Here is a 22,234-nt window from a genome sequence, read left to right as displayed (position 1 = left end):
TGGTCAGAAGTGCAGGTCACTGTGGAGACATGGGGCATATATCCGAAGCGAGATCAGCCATGTACCTATTGTTAGAGCAGCGCTAACTTGTGGCTCACCCAGTTAATATCAGCACATTATTGACAAATCATTTAAAGAACTGTGGTATGAAGTCAGCAGTGCCCGTCCCAAACACTCTTACTCAGTGGCTCTAGATGGCATCATCTCACATTGCGGGGACTCTGTTGTCTGCATTTGTGCCCTGCAGTTCGAGTAGTCGCTATGGAATTCTGAAACCCTGAATCCCACACGCCACAGGTTCTCGCTGACAAACTGTGGACTCATCGCCTTATAGGAACACTGCCATCTTCTTTGTGACGTGAGGCCTCTTAGGAACTAAACACGGTACATAGTTATGTGCATTCCCTTACTCTGAGTACGTGACAGTCCCAGAGACGGCAGAAGGCGGACGTAGAAGAGAACATGTACACCCACGAGGAGGGCCAGGTAGTGCTTTCCTGTCCCCCCCCAGAGTGCTGGTTACTTCACACTGTGTGCATTTGGTGAGCAGCAAGTACAGGGAGGCATTTCCTCTGAACATTTTTGTCTGCCTATGGAAAGGCCAACAAATTACGTCGTGAGCCTGCCCAAAGGAATCCCAGCAACCAAGAAGAATTCATTTCTCTTAGAGGAGAAAGACCAGAGGTTGGTATCATACTGGGATAGGCATTGTCACAGGCTGTCCATTTTTCTCCGGAGAGCCTCGAGCCTCTTGTCTTTCTTGAAGCTTAGTTTTTGCTAGACAGGGTTTCTCTGCGGAATAATCTGTACGCTGTGAAAATGTCCTGCCCTCATTTTTAATAAAAAGCTGATTGGCCAGTATCCAGGCAGGAATTATAGGTGGGGCAATCCAACTAGGAGACTGAGGAGAAGGAGAAGGCTGGAGTTAGAGGAGATGCCACTCCCCCAGCTGCTCAGGAAGCAGGACATGCAGACAGTGAGGTAACGAGCCATGAGCCACGTGGCAAGCATAGAGATGAAGTGTGGGTTAATTTAAATGTAAGAGCTTGGTAGTAAGAAGCCTGAGCCATCGGCTGAGCATTTGTAATTAATTAAGTCTCGAGTCAGTTATTTGGGAAGTGGTTGCTGGGGCAGGAAAACTTCCAGCTACACGATTTCTCTGTGTAACTGCCCTGTCTGTCCTGGTACTCGCTCTGTAGTCCAGGCTGGCCTCAAACTCACAGAGATCTGTCTGCTTGTCTCCGCAGATCTGGGATTGAAAGTGTGCACCACTACCAACTGGCTTCTTAAAACTCATCTAATACCCCCTAAACTCTTACACGCCTTCTTCCTGCTTCCTTATGAACAGGTGCAAAGCTGTAGATGTCTGAGATGCTTCCTTCTCCTTCATGGCCTGACTCCATACACAGAGGAAGTACCTTTCCTTGTCAATCTTCTCACTTCCGTTGATTTCACAAACTCAGTTGCTGAGCTCAGAGGGAAGCCAGAAACTTCCCCTCTGACATTTATTTAATTTTCTTCAATTGTTTCATCTATTGTTTCCTGTCTCATCCTCCTGTGGTCAGGAGTGTGCTGTGCATTGTAATCACTTTGTGATTTGTTCAAGTTTTAGATACTTGAAAGGCCCAAAATTTATGAGACTGACGAGCTACCTACTGCGCTAACGAGGCTCCTTAAGGCCCAACATTTAGAACACATGTTCACCTCTTATTTTTGATTCCTCCTCCTCACAGGCGGGTTATTTACTTTTTGAATATGTAATTGGTGTGTAAACATGTAATAAGTAATTGATTGACAGATAGTCAATACATAACTAACGATACATATACTGATTGATAATTGGCTACAGTATTTGAAAGTCTTTGTCACTAAATTCCTTATAACTTTGTTTAAAAGTAGTATATAAAAAGATACCTGAAAACTGAATGAAAGCCTGGTATTTTTTTTTGTTTTGTTTTGTTTGGTGTGGAATGGTGAGAGAAAAGAAGAATTTGAAGCTATTAAAACTACAGAGGCTTAAAATACGAAGTATAATAATTTAATCAATACTAGAGTGCTTAAGCTTTATACCATAGAAAACAAAGCCTATTCACATCCTGTTAAAAGGAACAGATGCTATCTGAGTTGTGATCCATGAAGATAAATTGGATTACAGATGAAAGGAAAATATTGTGGAGGAGAGACAAAAGAGCGGCCAGAGGCCATTGTTGCAGTAACTTGGCTGAGGTACGGCTGTAGTTTATAAGCTGAGGATCTCTAGTCTGTTTTAAAATTGTCCTCATTGTATTGCCATTGGAAAGTTGTGAAAGTATAGCTAGCAGACCCTGAATCACTGGGGATGTGTCCTAGAAGGTGGATGGGACCTTGGCCTCTTTGTCTTCTGCTGCTTCCTAGTTCCTGATATGAGTAGCTTCCTCCGCTGTACACTCCAGACAGGATGGGCTATCTACCAGTGATCCGAAGCGTTACAGCTGCTTGATAGGGAAGCAGAGCAAGCCCTATTTTCTTCATACATTAATGACCTCATGTATTTCTTATTATGATGGAAAAAAAAGAGGCAGGGATGGTGAGGATCTGAACGGGAACTACAGTGCAGCACTGATTGCATAGTAGCATCCCATTACTTGTTGTGTGTGGGAAGGGGGCCAGCCTAAAATGATGCTGAATTATGGAAAAACACGGAGATCATGCTTTTCAATGCAGTTTGAATGGGGGATATTCCTAAGTACAACAGTGAATCTATAAAGCTTTGGAACAACTGGACGTGGCAGTAACATTGTGATAAGGCCAACTGAGTGGGTTGATAAGAAACCCAACAGATACATAGATGTTACATTTTCTTCCTTTAAGTGTTAATATGTGGTTCCCTTGTCTCTAGAGCTTTAAGGCTTAGAAATAGCATCCTCTATTTGAAAGCACATTTGGATCCTCAGTGTGTAAGAGTGATGGATTTCTTCACGAATGTCATTAGCTCTCAGTGAGGCATGGTTTGAATAAGACGTGTGTAGTTGATGACTCTTTACTAGAGTTCTACTTTACCTCTAACATATATAAATATACCAACTGTGGCTCAGTCATTAAATATGACTGGAGACTGCCAAAATTATCACCTTTATGGTAAGCAACAGCATTTTTTCAGTGTATATGCAGAAGTGTAGGCATCAGGTATGTAATTTTGTTTTTGTTTAACTTTCTTTTAAGAGAAGAAAAAAGCAACCGGTTTTATTTTCCTTGGGTTTCCCGTGTAATCAACTTTTATAACCCAAGCTAATGCATAGCTGTAATCTTGTTATGCAGTCTTTCATTCTCCTGACCCAGAACAATATCATTTGCTGAAAGCAACAAACACAGAAGTTGGAACAAGTCTTCTAAAATGAATATCCACCGTAAACGTTAAAAAACAACACTCAATAACTATTGGTTGATAAACAATGATGCTTGTAGTACTGTTTATTATCTGGGTCAGTTGGAGTCAGTGCCTTAATCTCTTGTAAAACTCTTAAATATTTCTGTAAAACGCCCTTCATTCCTGCCCCATTTGACACTTTCTGTGTCAATAAAGACAAAGTGAAGCCCTTTGTTAGGTACAAACACACAGACAGAAGACACAGGCACACGCAGACAGAGGGACACATTCACCAGAAAGTCTTCAGGCAGGCACAGATTCAGAGTCATGTAGCAGGCTGGGTAGAGGACTCAAGAAGAAGGAGGTAGAGGACTTGCTCTTTGTTAAAAGATTCCAAGGGACTTTTATTTCTTAATTTGAAGCTGAGGCATGTGTGTTGATCCAGAGTTAACCACTAATGTTTTTAATTTACACACCATTTTATGTCAAAAGTAACACAATGATATTGATTATACTATAGTTATTGCAGGTAATACTGTTTGGAGCTTTGATATGTCCTTAAAATAGTATTAATATTTTCGTAAGAGTATGTATTGCCATAGACAGAGTGAATATGACCTTCACCTTCTTTCTATTGTGGAGTTCTGTTATGTTATTTAATGAGTAGACTCTATTGGTTTTTAGGGTTAGACCTTGGTAAAAATCTAAGCATAAGTGAGAGCAACGTATACAATATTATGGTGAAGAAATTAGGAGTAGGGGAAAAATTTTGAGCAGCGAAAGCATTTTGAGTCTACTAGATGGCAAACACCAGTGGTGCTTGTAAATGGCTTCTTTTTTTCCTCCTTTGAGACATGCTTACTCTTTCTTCCTACTACTAGAGCAGGTAAGATCTACACCTTTCTGCCCGATGAGCTCTGCTCTTACTTTTCTCTGGCTTCCTGCTCAACAGCATTTGATGGCTACTCTGCCAGCTGCATCTCTGTATTGAAAAGAGACCCATGTCCTGCTCAGACACAAAATGCAATTTTTGTGTAGCTCCGGATATTCTAGTGTTAGTACTGTTATTCTTGGTAGCAGCACACACGGTACAGCGTGGTTGTTTGTAACTTGTGGCGTAGCCCATTGACTGTGACCCACAATGGCTGCTTGGGATGGCCAAAGAGAACGGTGCTAGCATGTGACTAGCCTAGGAAAACTCAAAGTCAACATTCAAGATTTAGTTTTTACTCCGCAAGTGTGACCTTCATACCATGTTAAGATTGAAAAACAGCAAATCTTTGAGCATTTTACACTGTGGTATCTAACTACTACACATACATCCATTCCAGACTGGCCAGTGCACACACTTAATTTGATAAGCTTAAGATAAACCAGGTACTTTTTTTGTTTTTCTTTTTCTGAGCGCTTTCTTCCTTCCTTCCTTCCTTCCTTCCTTCCTTCCTTCCTTCCTTCCTTCCTTCCTTCCTTCCTTCCTTCCTTCCTTCCTTTCTTTCTTTCTTTCTTTCTTTCTTTCTTTCTTTCTTTCTTTCTTTGATACAGGGTTTCTCTGTGTAGCTTTGGAGCCTATCCTGGCACTTTCTCTGTAGACCAGGCTGGCCTTGAACTCAATGAGATCTGCCTGTCTCTGTCTCTGCCTTTGTCTGGGATTAAAGGCATGAGCCACCATCGCCCAACTAAACCAGGTACATTGTTTAAACATAATTTTTTTATTGATGCCCCAATCCCACCCATTTCCCAGTCTCTCCACATCCACCCCTCACCTTTATAGTTCCCCCCCAAGAGAAAACTAAAGGAGAAATAATAAAAATGAGATAAAAACAAAAAGATTAAATAAAAATATTAGATAAAAATAAGTATATCAATTTCAATTAAAACAATTAACAAATAAGCCAATAAAAAAACAAAGAAAGCAACAACAGCATAAAAGAGAAAACCACTTTGCTCTTCCGTCTTTGCCTCTGCATTCGTCTTAGTGGCACTGGGAGGGGCTATGTATCGTGCAGTACGCCCTTGTGTCCAAACATCTTTCCTTGCAAATGCTCATTGTGTAATGTGTTGTCAGCTAGGCTTAAGGCCTCTGGCCTCCCATTCACCAACAACATGGGAGCCCCACAGAAACTCCCTGGATATTCCGCTGTTGTTCCAAGTCATGCAGACCATGCGGCCATGGTTCTTTGGGACCAGTCCCTTCATGAACTGCCGCAGGTCTTCGTTGGGTAGATTTTGGGGTGTGACAGCTCAAAACCTTGGATGTTCACCTGGGTGACTGCTGAGTTCGTCGCTCTGGGCTTCTGGGACACTCCTCAGGTAAGTGACTGGACCAGCTCTCCTAGGCCCATGGTGAGGGGCTGGCCATCTTTCTCAAGGGGTGGGGGCCACCTTTCGGGTGCCAGGGTCATGGGGTCTGTTATCCCAAGGTTCAGGTGAGGGATGGGATCGGCTCTCTGGTGAGGAGCGAGGACAACTCAGAGAGGCTCTTGTACTTCAACTCATAAGTTCAACACATGGCTGATGTGGGCCCCAGTGGTAGCATGGGCAACGGACATCCACACAGACTCCTGCTGTAACAGGACCATAGACCCAGACATGACCATCCGTTACTACAGAAGCAGTGTAGGCTTCTTTAGATTGTCACGGGCCCAGCAGCATGGTCCCTGGGACAGTAGAGGTCCCCCCCCATCCAAAGCAGTCCCATGACCCTCAGTGGCAACAGAAGGCACAGACCTCAACACAGACCCTGGCTGCAGTAGGATCATGGGGCCAGACATTCCCCACGCCCCTCGGTTGAGATACCAACATGGCCCCAGGTGGCAGCACACTCCACCCAATCTGCATGGCCCCAATGGCAGCATAATCTTCGGGCACTGACATGGCCTGAAGTGTCATCTGAGACCACAGACATCTGCATTGCCTTCAGTTAAAGATTATTTTTAATTTTTAAAATTCATTTATATTTTAGGTGTGAGTGCTCTGCATACATACCTTCGTGACAGAAGTGGGCATCAGGTCCTATTATAGATGGTTGTGAGCCACCATGTGGCTGCTGGGAGCTGCACTCAGGACTTTTGGAAGCATGGTTGTGCTTTTAACTGCTGAGCCATTTCTCCAGACCAACCAGGTGTATTTAAGGTTGGTAAAGTCTCTTCTGCCCTAAAAAGTTTGAGTCCCTCCCCTGGCCCAAATCCAATCAACCTAGTCTTGTAGTCACTCAGTAGCGTGATTCTTTAAATGGCATCGTAGATTTCTCTAAATTGTAGTTTGTGGCATCCTAGATTTGTTTGTCTTCAATATCAGGTGTGTGTTCTCACACTTGCTAGTTGTGGAGCAGCGAAGAACTGTTTAAAATGCTGCTAGTTATGATTCACACTAGAAGAATGAAGTCACGATTCTTAGGTGGAATCTAGGTAATGATGCTTTTCATGAACTTCCTCATGGTCGCTGAGCCTCTGCTTTATGGTTTGAGAACTTCCAAAGTTTAATAACCATAGTTAACTTCACTTTTACCTGTTGAAAAATAGGAATGGTTGTTTCTATTTAACTGGTTACTAGGTTGTTAATTGTCCTTCAAAGTTCAACTCTGGCATTTAGAATAGAATGTATAGCAAGAGCATTCATAAAACTGTCTTAGCTTCCCACAACAGCCTGTTTGATTGTAATCAAAACTCTATAGGACAGATCGGGAGTTGTTTTAAAATGACATGAATGATGATTTTTTTTTTACCTGCTGCCCATTTAAACCTTAAACATGTATTTCAAAGGCAAATGTTACATAGAAATAGATAAGACCATTTATTGTGACACAATTCCAAACTTAAAGAAAGGTTGACAAAGAAGTACAAGATATTCTTGTGCATACTTCACTTAAATTCACCAATGTCTTCTATTTTACTCCATTTATTTAGAATTTTATATTAAATATTTTTCCTGAAAAATTTATAAGTTGAAAATGATATATTCATGTGACCCCTGGAGGGGATCCCCGACCCGCGGGGATGAGGTGATGAGGGTCGCTACTAATTTGGTGGGTCTTCACGAGCAGATCCGATCTTAAAAGTAAACTTCAAGAGGTTAAGGGAAGCAGGCTCAAGACAACTTTTTGCTGATCAAGAGCGTTTATTTTTGGGGTGAGATAGTTCTTATAGGAAGAGAATCTCAGGGGGCGGTACAAGCATGCCAATCAAGTCTCAACTCAAATATACACCAAATAAGGTAAAGAGGAAGCTGTAATTTTCCATCAGTTGCATTCAGCAAATGCTTGTCAGTGTAAGCCAGGTGCAGGAATTAGGGAGGGGTAAAAGGTATTCAAAGGAACACATTAACCTTTTGTTAACAAAGACAATTGCTCTATAAGGGTTACTTCTGCCTATCATTATGGTAAAAGCATCCAAAGGAACACATTAACCCTTTGCCAACAAAGGCGATTGTTCTATAAGGGTTACTTCCCCCTGGCTAGGCGGGTGGGCTGCCCTGTGTAAATTTAACTTTTGTGGTTAACTTTTTCCTTTGTCTCAAGGGCATGTGTGCCCGCAGTCACGTGGGCAGAAGGCCAAGAAATGGCTGACAGACTCCATTTTGTTCAAGGTTCTAGCAGTCCCCAACATATTCATGTACTACTAAATATGGGAATTTTTATTTCCTAAAAATGACATTTTCATTGACTAAATGCATTAGTGTTTAACTTTGAGTCACAAATAATGCATCAGTTTTGCATTAAGGAAAGAAATAAAAGCACCTCCAATAGAAGTCATTTAACCTTGAGTGAGCCCAGATTTGAACTCTACTCCACGTTCCCTATGTCTCCTCTCTTATAAGATTAGGAGTCTTAATCTGTGCTTACCTGATGGTTGTCTAATAAATCTGCCCATTTGTCTGTCCCCAACGCAGGACTTCACTCTATCTTTATGGATCAGCACAGAAAATGTCATGATTGGGATAGGTTACAGAAATCTTTAACAGAGTTTTACAAAGGATTAAGTCAACCAACAGCAACAGTACTACAGATATCATTGTTTATCAACCAATATCCGTAAGTGAATACACTTGTGGGAGGGACTGGGCTCCACGACTTGAATTTTGATTGCTTGTGATTTTTCTGTAGTGATATCCCTCTGTTGCAAAGAGAAGTTTTCTTGATGAGGGGTGAAGGCTACACTTACCTGTGTGAACAAGGACCAATTTCCATAGACTGTTGGTAGGGATTGTGCTGGTTTTGTGAATTAGTGGTTGCAGGCTCTCCTCCAAGAACATGGCATCACTAGCACTGAGTAGTAAGCCAGGTTTCCAGCACCAGGCATTGCTTTCCAGCACCAGGCATTGCTTCCCTCTGGCTGAGTCCAGTTAGAGAGCTGTTGTCTACCTCCAAGGTATGCATGCCACTACTGAATCCTTAGAGTTATCTTTCCTTGATGGCTGTTGGTGCGGTTCATAGGCGTTGTAGTTGGGTAGGACTGTCAGTTGCCTTCCTCCTTTTGGCGCCTTCTGGTACTGTGAAAACTAGTCCTTAGGGAGACAGCATTCAGGTCATTTCCAGAGAAGGGGTTTCTGGATTTTTTTTAAATGAAGTGCTTGCTGTCTTCAGCAGTAGATGCTTACCTTACACCTCTGGGGGCAACCAAAGGCAGCAGCGATGGGCTGTGTTTTTGGAGTCCCCTGGATAGCTTTGAGGAATAACTCAAAGGAAGGCTTCTCAAATTTGGTATTGGATTTTGTTTGGTGGTCTTTGGTTCCTCTTTTTCTGTTTTGATTTAACGAGGAACAGATTGTGTCTATGTGTGGGGAGGTTTGAAGGGGAAATGTCTTTTGAGCACTTGGTTCCCAGTTGATGGCATTGTTTCAGGAGGTGTAGGAGGTGTGGTCTTGATGGAGGAAATGTTTCATTAGAGTGGGCTTTGAGAGTAAATGACGTCACCTTGTTTCCAGTGTGATCTCCCTTCTAGCTTGCATTTAAAGATGTGGACCTCAACTTACTCTTTTGCTCTCTGCCTGCACTTGCCTCCAACACCCCTAATGGAATCTTACTGCTTTGGAACCGTAAGATCAAATAAACTCTTTTTTCTAGAAGCTGAATTTTCTATAAGTTGTGCTTTAGCACAACACCAAAAAAAGTAACTAATACTCTAAGTAGACATGTTTTTTTCTTGGCTATGTAATATTGAATGCCTACATTTCAGCCTTTTGGGGTTGTGTTGTCTGTTACCTTATTTCCCTAATTTGTTGCTTTGTTTTTCTTTACAGAGTTGATTTATAGCTTAAGCATTGTAATTTTATGGTTTGGGTCCCAAACACCCAGATTAAATTTATTCTGATACTTGATGATCCTGTGAGAATGATCGCGCCTTTGTGTTATTATAAATTCTTCCGGGAGAGTGGGAAATGCATCTATGCTGAATTGCTAAAGAAAATAATACATTTGAAACTCTAAACGCAGTGCCCTCAATGTAGCATCTATTAAACATTGGTTAGACTGTATACATCTTTTCATCACAGATAAAAATCAGAATGCACTGAGGTCCTAAGGATGTAATATCAAGTAACCAATAAATCAAACTGATCAGTAATTAACTGATTTGCAAGAAACAAACATAAAACTGCAAAAAGGAAATGGATTTATTACTCACAATTTTTCCAGATGCTTCTATTTAACATTTTCATTCTTTTTACTTGTATACTAAACTGTAAATTTTATTTACCATCCATCTTAATATTATGTCTTTTCTACTCTGCTGAGAAAAAAATAATTGTTTTTGTAAATAATGTATCTTATATTAGTTATTCACACAAGAGTGCACCAAAATGTAAACGTGATTTTCTTTTATGCAATACTCTGAAGATTACTTATATGTAACACACAAGAATATGAAAATAACTACTAGATAGCAGACATCAGGAGATTCTTTAAAGTTAGAAAAAAGGCTTGGATTTTTATTAAAGGAAGATCAAGATCAAGGCTTGAGATACTAAGTGCCAAATTCTGTAAAATATAAGCAATAAGAAAATGTAACTTGTACATCATCATGAGGGTTAGGGAAATATTTTGAAATTCACCTAGTGATAAAAAAGCATATTGTCATGCTGGACGGTGGTGGCACACGCCTTTAATCCCAGCACTCGGGAGGCAGAAGCAGGTGGATCTCTGTGAGTTCGAGGCCAGCCTGGTCTACAAAGAGAGTTTCAGGACAGTCTCCAAAACCCTACAGAGAAACCCTGTCTCAAACAAACAAACAAACAAACAAAAAAAAGCATATTGTCTTAGTTAATGTTTAATGTTGTATATTCAAAGATCTATTCTTATATAGAAATAATAGACTCAAGAGCCTAGTTAAGTCTATAGATGCTCAGGAAGGGACAGTACCCTTGCTTCTTGGACATCAGGAAGACCTCTTCCATGTAGTTGCCAAGAGTCCTGGAGTGTGGAAAAGCAAGAGAGGGTCTCATGCCGAGAGCTTGGAGCAGGGGAGCTCCTGTCTTCTCAGAATGACTTTTAAGGCATTTACTTACAAGGTTGCACTGGCTGACGAGCTGCAAGTTCAAAATCAGTAGGACAAAGGAGCAAGCTGGCAGCCAAGACAGCAATAGATGTGACAGATGGAAAGCACGTTGAGTTTTACCTTAAGTCCTTCAAGTTCTTGAAGGAGGGTCTTATATAGTCGTGAGATTTCCCCTAGAGGAAAAAGTCAGTGCAGTTTGCATGGCTACCACGCCCACAAACCAGCCTCATGCATTAATCTAGAAGTCACTGTTTTTTACACACTACCTTCCATAAAGACTCAGTGTCAGTGATGGAAACTGTAGGTTTCATGAATTTAGGGGTCCTGATGCTGAACATAACAGGAAGTGATAATAAACAAACTACAGCCTTGCCTAGCCTTCTCACCTAGGAGGAAAGAACAGTCTATGATGCTAAAACCCATTTGTTCTCAATCACAGCAAAAACAAAACAGAAACGAAAAAACCCGATCAAAAAACCCCAATGCTTCATCCCTTAATACTTAAAAATACCCTCTTTAGTTGTTTCTTTAAAATGACTTTGAAAATTAATATTGGTTCTGAATGTTTAAGTTAAATAAGCATTATTCTTATTCTTTGATGTTAGAATATATGTGATTATAAGTTGCTATTAAATGCTGTTTAAAGCATAGTTTTTAAAAGGCCTATGGATTACACTAGATTTCCTCAGGAAAGAAGGAAATTTCACACAATATTGTCAGGAACACTACCTACTGAAGACAGAAAAAGGAGAAGAAAGTAAATGACAAGAAAAGAAATCAGTGTGGACTATAATTAGAGCCTATTACTCACTTTATATAAATGTTTGGGTAAAAATTTAGCATGTTACATATTTCTATTATAGTGATGAACTTAAACATGAGGTTTTTTTTTTTTTTGTTCTCATGCTTGAATTTGGATGATGAATATATCCTGTTCAACTTTCTCATTTTTTATGTTGGGTGTGTTGCATATTGGATTTCAGGAACAACTTTAGATAATTAACTTGCCATGTCAGGGTAGATATCTGCACTCTGAAATTGATTTCTACCATCTTCTTTTGTGTTGTTTAATTATGAGAAGGAGATCATGAATCCATTAAGGGCATTGACTATACCCACCTCTTCACGCCTTTACATTCACAGAGAGCTGAATTTCCAAATTTCCAACACTGTACATTTTAGAACACTAAACATTTTTGAAAAACATAAAAGAGAAAAGATTATGTTGACTTTCATAATTATACACAAGTTTGGGTGCTATCGCATACTGTATCAAGTATTTTGTGTGAGCAAAGGATCTATGCATACCTTCAAGACTGTGACTTGTAAACAAGACATAACCTAAAAATGCACATTTACTGCCCTTTTACGCTATCTTTCAAACATTTTCAAATGTGTTACAATTGCGGTTCTGTTCACAAAGTCCCTCTTTTGCTTTTGTTTGTAACTGCATTCAGAGCCAAAGCTTGCAGCATTGTCAAGGAAAGTCTTTTGTGATGGTTATCAACTTGATTACATCTGGAGCTAAAACCCAAGCTGTCGTGGTGGTCCATGTGTGACTCAGTTTCCATCTGGAGTCTCTTCTGACTTATAAGACATTAGAGTTCAAGCTGGCTTGTTTCATTCTCCTTCAGAGCCGTGATGAAGCCCAGGGAAAAGAGCATATTATCTAACTAACGAGCTTCTGATGCCAGCTGTAGGCACGCAGAGCTAGGAAATGAAGCCCATTGCTGCTAGCAGGACTCACATGATAGATGGTGAACCTGGCTGCTCCTGGATTCAAGGACAGTGCAGGGAGCTGGTTAACTGACTACGCTGCTCTTTGTTCTGCTTTGCCTCTAGTCTGTATATAAGCAGGGTCTAAATTAAACTCAGGGCTGTCCAGTGTGCTGAAAGGCATGGGCCGGGCAGTCCACCTGAATCTATCCTGTGCTTCTGTTGCTGTCTCTTTCATCTGCCTTTTCTCAATCCTCAGGAAACCCAGCTGACAACAAGCCTGCTCCAACGCGCCAGCTGGGTTACCTGAGTAGAGGCTCGAGGATGCTGTGCACACCTGTGAGGTATTATTCTGATGAGGAAGGATGACTCAGCCTAAATCCAGATCACATGAGGTGGGAAGACATACCTTAAATCTGGGCCACACCTTCTGGTGGCAGCCCATGTAAAGGGTATGGAAGAAGGAGGCATGTATTCTTTGCCTGATTGCTCACACGCTCACTGGCAAGTTCATTTCTACACTGGCATTAAAGCCTACTTCTTCAGGATTTCTGTGTATACGAAAGATGGCTTTCAACATCCCTCCTTGTGAACTGAACAACTAGTGGATTCTTGGACTTTCCAAGGAGCAGCCATTGTTGGACTGTTTGAACCATGGGCTGTTAGTCTTACTAGTAAATCACACACACACACACACACACACACACACACACACACACCTGATCTCAAGTATAATACCAAAGAGGAAGTGAAACCGTGTTGAATACATTGAATATTGTATGTTCTACAAAAGATATACTCTTCTAGTTAGAAGGCGATTGCAGATAGTGAGTGAGTGGTCCCACATGCAGGGGAAGGCGCTGCAGCCATGACTCCTAGAATTTCTTCAGGTGCAAGAAATGAGAACTCTTCTGGTCGGCCTTCTTTTGCGCAAATATTTTTCTCCGTATGTCTGCTTTGGATTTACTTGTGAATACCTCTGGAAAATTATCTCGTTTCTTTCTCAAAACACTAGCTTTTGTGATCCATCTGCTCCAGTGGTGGATCTGGTTCTGCTTCAGTGCAAAGCCAGGGTTAGGGAATGACTATTGTGGGCTACTGATCTTTACGGCAGATTGGGGGACAACTTTAGAGACAATCTCTCTGTCTCTCTCTGTCTCTCTCTGTCTCTCTCTGTCTCTCTCTCTCTGTCTCTCTCTCTCTGTCTCTGTCTCTGTCTCTCTCTCTCTCTCTCTCTCTCTCTCTCTCTCTCTCTCGTGTGTGTGTGTGTGTGTGTGTGTGTGTGTGTGTGTGTGTGACAATAGAGTACAGAGTTCTGGGGTCAGAGAAGAGTGTCCTTTGTTGGTACTTCTATGTTCTCATGCAGAGGGAAACAGCCATACACTCTGGGAGAGTATCTATCCCAAGGCAGGGAAGCTGAGTTGCTTGGTGTCACTAAAGCATAGCCCCTTTAATATCATCGGAGTCAGCATTGCACATATATTTTTGTGTACAGAATTCCTCTCTCTCTCCTTACTTCTGAGATTGCTCTTTGCAGACCAGGCATCCTTTCCTCCAGACACTAGTCTTCTGAAAGTTTGTTAGATTGTTGATAAAAAGCTACACGTACTGCACCCGGGTAAATAATGAGAAATTTACAGATGGAGTCTGGATTCTTAGCTACTTGGAAAAGGTATCTTTGCTTATTAGTTTATCCTTTGCTGTGGGCTTTCATATTCTGGAGAGACTCCAAGACAACATGTTTTCTACAGCATGCCTCCCAAGGTGTTAGTGAAAAGATGATGTCAGTCTAGAGAGAGACCATGAGTTTCAGGCTGTAGGCTGACTAAAGACTATTTTCTGAAGCACTGGAAAGGGAGTCACCTTTTAGTAAGTAGACAGCTCTCATTGCCCCACCATATTCCCAAGCCACTGACATGCTTGTAGAAGAAACAGGAGCTACATCCAGGCACACAGACTCATTCTGAGATTCATAGTTTTATTTTATTAAGGCAATACAAGTTGTTACACATAAAGAACCAACATAAAAAAAAAAAACCAAACCAAACCAACAAAACAGTGGTCTCCGTTCAAAACTTAGGTTAAAAAATAGAGATGCTTCCTGAATTCACATAAAGGTCCCTTAGCATTTCCTCCACCACCCCACTCCATACCCCGAACCCGCACATCCCATGCCAGGGACTCCCATGGTAAGGTACTCTCCATACAGACTGATTTTATTTTTTTTCCAACACAACAAATCTGTCTTGGGTCTCACAGCTAGTGCCTCTTCCTACTCTGACTACCTCTTCCAGTGACTCTTCAGGCTTCTTCCAGGACCTCCTAGAAGAAATCTTAGGCATTATCTACTTAGCACAAGTGTAGTAAAAGACTTCCTGAATAGGACTCCATTTGCCCAAGAAGTAGGATCAATTTTTTGACAAGTGGGATTTCGTAAACCTAAAAATCTTCTGCACAGATAAAGAAACAATCAACTGGGTGACCTTACAGAAAGAACAGATGGCAAACGAGGAAAGCTAGGAACCAGAGAGGTGGCTTTCCCCAGTGCCAAATAGTCAGCTCTGAAAACATACCTACAGGTAGCGTTATATGGGCTGAACAGGTTATATTTAAGAATATGTATATACACATATACATGTAATAACAATTAATTTTAAAAAAGGCCATGATTTGAGGGAAAGAAGTATTAGTCTGTAGGATGGTTTGAAAGGAGGAAAAGACACAGAAAAATTAAGAATTACAATCTCAAAGAAACAATTTAAAATAGCATAAAATAAAATTATTCAGCAAATCTATTTTTAGAAGTACATTTGTACCAGTGCATATGTTTTAAGTTGGCTGTCAAATATATATAGTAGGATTGTATAAAATTGTTTGACAATGTATCAAATGTATATAAAATATTGAGGTTTGAGCAGATTCATAGGCGGAACTTTGAGCATAACTCATCATTTTTATTGATATTTATGTTTCATTTACAAGTAAAACAATGTCAGTTTCATTACCAAAACCATCTTGAATGCAAAAACAGCAAAGCTATGAACAACAGATTCTTTTAAAGGGCTAGCAAGCAAAATATTTCATATCTGTGGTTCTTGATGACACACGAACTTGTCACTTTGTATTAAGCATGTCAGTATCTCAGGAAATTGTTAATTCACTTAGAAGAATTAAAAGTCACAACATATGACCTTGGGGAGCACATTACAGGGACATACACATGAAACAGTTGCATAGACAAAGGCTGCATAAATTAAAATGCTAAGTCCATGTTATCCAGATGAGATGTGCTGGGTGGTGGTGCACACCCTTAATCCCAGCATTCAGGAGGCTGACAGGTCGATCTCTGAGTTTGAGGTCAGCCTGGTCTGTAGAGTGAGTTCCAGGACAGCCAGGATTACACAGAGAGACCCTGTCTCAACAAAACAAACAAACAAGCAAATAAATAAAGAGGGTAAAGTTTAGATACAACATGGAGCATAGCATGGGAAGCATGCTTAGCACCACGGCATCGCTCACATAAGAAACAGTTTCTAACTGAACAAAGGAGATGCCTGTTACGGTACAAGAAGCATAAAGAACACTAAGAAGTCCCCTCACCATGTAATAATCAAAAACACTAAACATACAGAACAAAGAAAAAAGCATTAAAAATCTGCAAGAGAAACAGACCAAATAACATATAAAGGCAGGCCTATTAGAGTTACACATGCTTTCTCAATGGAGACTCTAAAAGCCAGAAGGTTCTGGATATCTGAGACCACAGATACCAAGCAAGACTTTCAATGACCATAGATGGAGAAAATAAGATATTCCATAATAAAATCAAATTTAAGCAATATTTGTAGCTTGGTCTGCCTTTATATAGTAATTGGTCTTTTTCCTTTACAGCTTTTAATATTCTTTCTTTATTATATATGTTTAGTATTTTGATTATTAAGTGGCTAGGAGACTTTATTTTTCTGGTACAATCTATTTGGTGTTATGTATGCTTTTTGTACCTACCAGAATTATACCCTACTTCTCAATGGAGACTCTAAAAGCCAGAAAGTCCTGGACAGTCTGTACTTCAGACTCTAAGAGATCACAGGTGGCAGCCCAGATTACTATACCTAGCAAAACTTTCAATCACTGTAGATAAAGAAAATAAGATATTCCATGATAAAGTCAAATTTGAACAATATCTATCTACAAATCCAGCCCTACCAAAGATGCTAGAAGGGAAAATCCAAACCAAGGAGGATTACTACATACATGATCACAGGAAATAAACAATCTCACACTAGGCAAACAAAAAGAAGGGAAGCAAACATATGCCACCACTACCACTAAAATGGACTCAATCACCCTTCCCCAAAGACACATGCTAACAGAATGGATGTGAAAAACAGGATCCAGCCTTCTGTTGCATTCAAGAACCACACCAACAACATCAGAGACAGACATTAACTCAGAGAAAAAGGTTTGAAAAAGATTTTCCAAGCAAATGGAGCTAAGATGTAAGCTGGTGTAACCATTTTAATATCTAACAAAATAGAATTAATAACAAAATTAATCAACAGAAACGGGGAAGGACACTTCATACTCATCAATTGAAAAATACACCAAGATGACATTTCAATTCTTAACATCTTTGCCTCAAAAACAAAGGTACCCAAATTTGTAAAAGAAGTACTATCACTGCTTAAGTAACACACTGACTCTCACACACTGATAGTGAGAGATTTTCATACTCCATTCTCACCAATAGATAGGTCATCCAAATAAAAACTAAACAGAGAAATTCTGGAGCTAACAGACATTATAAACCAAATGGACTTAACAGATATTTACAGAGCATTTCACTCAAACACAAATGAATATACCTTCTTCTCAGCATCTCATGGGACTTTCTCCAAAACTGACCACATATTTGGACAGAAAATAAGTCTCAACAGATACAAGAAAATTGAAATAACCTCCTGAGTCCTATCAGACCGTTAAGGATTAAAGGAGGAGTTCAACAACAAGAGAGACAACAGAAAGCTTACAAACTCATGGAAACTGAACAACTCTGAATTGAATGAAAAATGGGTCAAGATAGAAATAAGGAAAGAAATTAAGACCTTCTAGAATTTAATGAAAATGAATACACAGCACACCCAAACTTATGAGAAACAATGATAGCAGTGCTATAAGGAAAATTCATAGCACTAAGTGCTTACATTAAAAAAAAAGGGAGAGATCATACTAGCAACTCAATAGCACACCTAAGAACTCTAGAACAAAAAGAAGCAAGCACACCCTGGAGGAAACAATCAAACTGAGGACTGAAGTTAGTAAAATAGAAACAAAGAGAACAATACAAAGAATCAATGGAGCAAAGAGCTGGTTCTCTGAGAAAATCAACAAGATAGGCAAACCTGTATCCAAATGAACCAAAAGACAGAGAATATTCAGATTAACAAAACCATAAATGAAAAGGGGACATAGCAACATACTCCGAGGAAATCCAAAGAATTGTAAGGGCATATTTTAGAAAACTGTACTCCCCTAAATTGGAAAATGAAAAGAAATGGATAAATTTTCTCATCAAGATCAGATAAACAATTTAACTAGACCTATAACCCCCAGTGAAATAGAAACAGTCTTTAAAAGTCTCGCAATCTAAACAAGCCCAAGGCCAGATAGTTTTAGCACAGAATTCTGCCAAGCTTTCAAAGAAGAGTTAACACCAATATTCCCCCAATTTTCCACAAAATGGAAATAGAAGAAACATTGCCAAATTAATTTTATGACACCACAGTTTCTCTGATACCCAAAGCACAGAAAGACTCAACCAAAAATAAAGAACAAACAGTTGCAAAAGTATTCAACAAAATACTTGCAAACCAACTACAAGGACACATCCAAAAGATTATCCACCATGACAAGTAGACTTCATCCTAGAGACGAAGATGGTTCAACATATGAAAACCTGTCAATGTAATCCACCATATAAACAAACTGAAAGAAAAAAACACATGATCATCTCACTAGATGCTAAAAATGCCTTCGACAAAACCCAACACCCCTTTATGATAAAGGTTTTAGAGAGCTTAGGGATACAAGGAACATATCTAAATATAATAAAAGCAATATACAGGAAGTCAACAGCAAACATCAAATTAAGCAGAGAGGAACTCAAAGTGATTCCACTAAAATCAGGTAGAAGACAAGGCTGTCCACTCTCTCCATATTCATTCTAGCTAGAGCAATTAGACAGCAAAAGGAGATCAAGGGGATACAAACTGGAAAGGAAGAGGTCAGACTTTCACTATTTGCAGATGATAGGATGGTAAGTGACCCCAAAACTCCACCCAGGAACTCCCACAGCTGATAAAAACCTTCAGTAATGTGGCGGGACACAAGATTAACTAGAAAAAAAGTCGGTAGCTTTCCTATATACAAATGATAAATCCTTTCTGTTTTAGAGATCAATTTTGTATGCCGAAGGATTGTTTCATAGTTTGAGTAGTTTTCAAAGTTAACTTTGAGGATTTTCATAAATACAGAGCATCTCATTTTCAAAAGCGTATTTCAGCTTAAAATCATAAAGTGTTTGAAGTTATCTGGCTGACTCTTTTCTATTTTTTTCTAAGGATAAATTTGAAACCACAGAAGAGGAGCAGACATGCTGGGAGCTCACAGCTCTTCAGAGGCAGAGGCTGGCTGAGCTTAGGTTTCAGACACGGAGATCAGTGCAGAAAGCTCCCTCTCCCTCCACGTCTGGCTGCTGAGCTGGCTGCCTCAAGGGCGCCAGATTCACCTGCATTGTTCTTGTGCCTATTGAAGAGCATCTTCAGAGTGTTTGGTGTTCCAGTATAAATTTCCTCTATTTCCATTAGTGTTGGATGAGAGGTGGTTAGCCATCCGTTACTTTGACAAATCTCTCCCTTTGTTTGGGAAGTTGCTATCATGGTCTGTTGTGCCTCTCAGGATTGTGGTCAGGTGTCACATCACAGCTCAGAAATAAGAAAGGGAAAAATGATCAAATCAGGGACCCCCCAGTTTCTTCCAGAGTCATACCTACAATGACTTAAAACTGCTCACCAGGTGCCCACTCTCAAATATTTTACTACCTCAAAATAACACCAAACTAGACAAAGTCTTTAATACATTACATCACAGTGAACATGCGTCTAAGACGTCACTTGTATTCTTTTATTACATGTGTGACTCCTTTATACAGAATAGATGCATAGCCCTTAATTAAGTGTCTCTGAGATAGAAAAATACCAGTTCATGCCCCAAAACAGTTTTAAACACTTGTTAATTGCTCATTTATTCAAAGCAACATTTTGGCTAAAATTTAAAGGTATTATAGGCAGAGATGTCTCTCTCTAGTTTTTCAGGTAAACAAGATATTCAGCTGTGTTTTCATGCATACTATATCTTTTAAAAGTTTTTATCACAAAATTCGTTAGGGCATTTGTTTGCTGCAGATACGTATGGGACCTTAAACATTATGGCACAAGGAACAAGCATTAAACTATACTCAAAGTCTAGTGGACACACATTTGGATTTAGAATTGTAATTGGGCCTGCACAGTGTGGTGAGGTAGAGATTACCAAGGTAGGCATGGGTGTTGGAGCACTTGTGACGTGAATTCAAGAACCGGAAACAGAAATTATATTAAAGATTGCTTCCACTTGGCCATTTTGGAGACATAGAAACAGGGTCTCACAAAGTAACTTCTCCAAGGTTTGTGAAAGAACCTAAGAGAGATTTGGTTGAGATACTGATTTTTTGTTTTTGTTTTTTACGAGACAGGGTTTCTCTGTATTGTTTCGGAGGCTATCGGTCCAGCCCGGCCTCGAACTCACAGAGATCCGCCTGCCTCTGCCTCCCGAGTGCTGGGATTAAAGGCGTGCGCCACCACCGCCCGGCGAGATACTGATTTTTAACATACTCATAGAATCCAGAGAAGGCATCCAGTGATTAGTTAGGAGTTGGGGGAGGGCGTCTGGACAGAGATGCTTTCAGCTGCAGTGGATGACTGAGCCATGTAACATTTAGGAGGAAAAAGTTTGAGAAAAAAATGCTATCCATAAGACTCAAACAAGAATTTAAAACATCCAATATGGCCCCTGTGTCCCAGTCCCAGTATTTCTCAAGCCCCACTTTAAAAGCAAATACAGTTGCTCTTTACCGTTTTTTTTTTTTCAGACCACTGACTTTTCGTATTCATGCAAGTTTTCCCTACTTATATCGAGTAGACCAGAACAATAGGTTTCTTCTTGTCCCTTTCTTGTATCTTAAATCATGAAGGCTGTGCTGAGTCTCTGCAGAAAGTTCCCTTTTTCTTCTCAGGCTTAGGGTTCAGTTTCCCTTGGCTTCTGGCCACGCCCTGGCTCTGGGGAAGACAGACACGGGCCACGCTTCTGCAGCCATGCTTCGTGGCTTCTTGTTCCACGGATGCGGAAGAGAGCCACGGAAGCGAAGACTCAGGCCAGCACCCGTGTCGCGCACGCGACTGGCTTTGGGAAGAAGTAAACACACGCTGTTCTCTGCTGGTTTTCATCAGGGAACATGAGAGTGAGCCGCGGAGCAGAAAAGCTGAAATCCTTTCGAGTCTGCTTGAAAACGAAATCGCTCCGTGAAGCCTTAAGAGCCTGTAATTTACCCAGGAGCTGAAACATAGGTGCTCTCTAACAACCAAAACAGAGGTAATCTATTTTAAAACCCCGGGTTTCACAGTCTCTTGGCTCCAAATTAAACCTTTCATTGCACGGGAAGAAAGCACTTGGGCGTGTTCAACGAGAGACAAGAAGTGTTTGCTTTCAAGTTACCTGGTGGCTCTGAGATGGTTGATCTGGAAGCCACTGCTAGAGAGGCCTCACAGGAAGCGGGAGTGCCTTCTTTTCAGAGCAAACAGATGAGCACCCAGTCCCAAAGGAGGATTTGCCTCCCAGATAGACTGGTCCAAAATATGCGCCTACTTTCGTCATGGCAAAAGCGACGTTTTGAAATAAGGAAATCCAACTATTTCCATCCCTTAGGGAGGAATTACCTGTGTGGATACCCCCCCCCATACACACTCATACACTCATTCCCAGACACAGACGTGCTCTGACACACGCACATTCACACTCACAGCGTACAACACATCCGTGGGTGCAAAGAGCAAATCTCTGCATCAGCACGTTCCTTGTCTCTAATACCACACTCGGTGTGCTAAACTTTCTGTTTATGATACAGTGATCAGAGTGTGTCGGTAGGTTGTTGATTAAACCAGACTCTCATGGTGGTCCTACCCCAGAAAAAGCTAGAGGTTAGGCTTCCACAGACACACGCAAAGAAGCTCTGAAGAGTTGGGATGTCAGTGCTTCGCGGTTGCTTCGTTCAGAAACTGACCACGGTCAAAGGAAGCTCCCCGGGACACACGGCGTCTCAGACTCTTTGCTCCCCGTGGCCTTACACTCAAGGGAGATGGGTTCGCTAGCTTAACTGGATCCTTCGCTGCCTCTCGTCCCAGCTTTAACTTCTCCGGCCTCCAGATCTCAAAGTCAAAGGGACAAGAGACTGAATTCTACTTCAGAAGTATTTAGATCAGAATTTCGGCTGTGAAAGGCACTGGCGAGGGGAAGCAACAGATGTCAGGAGCGGGATTGGGAACCTTTAAAAATTCATGCCAACGGGCAGAGCTAGTACCAGAGGCAA

Source organism: Mesocricetus auratus, unplaced genomic scaffold (genome assembly GCF_017639785.1).
Source record: "Mesocricetus auratus isolate SY011 unplaced genomic scaffold, BCM_Maur_2.0 Super-Scaffold_100015, whole genome shotgun sequence".
Taxonomy (NCBI): Eukaryota; Metazoa; Chordata; class Mammalia; order Rodentia; family Cricetidae; genus Mesocricetus; species Mesocricetus auratus.
The sequence above is the reverse complement of the archived record's forward strand: the minus strand, read 5'-3'. Positions refer to the sequence as shown.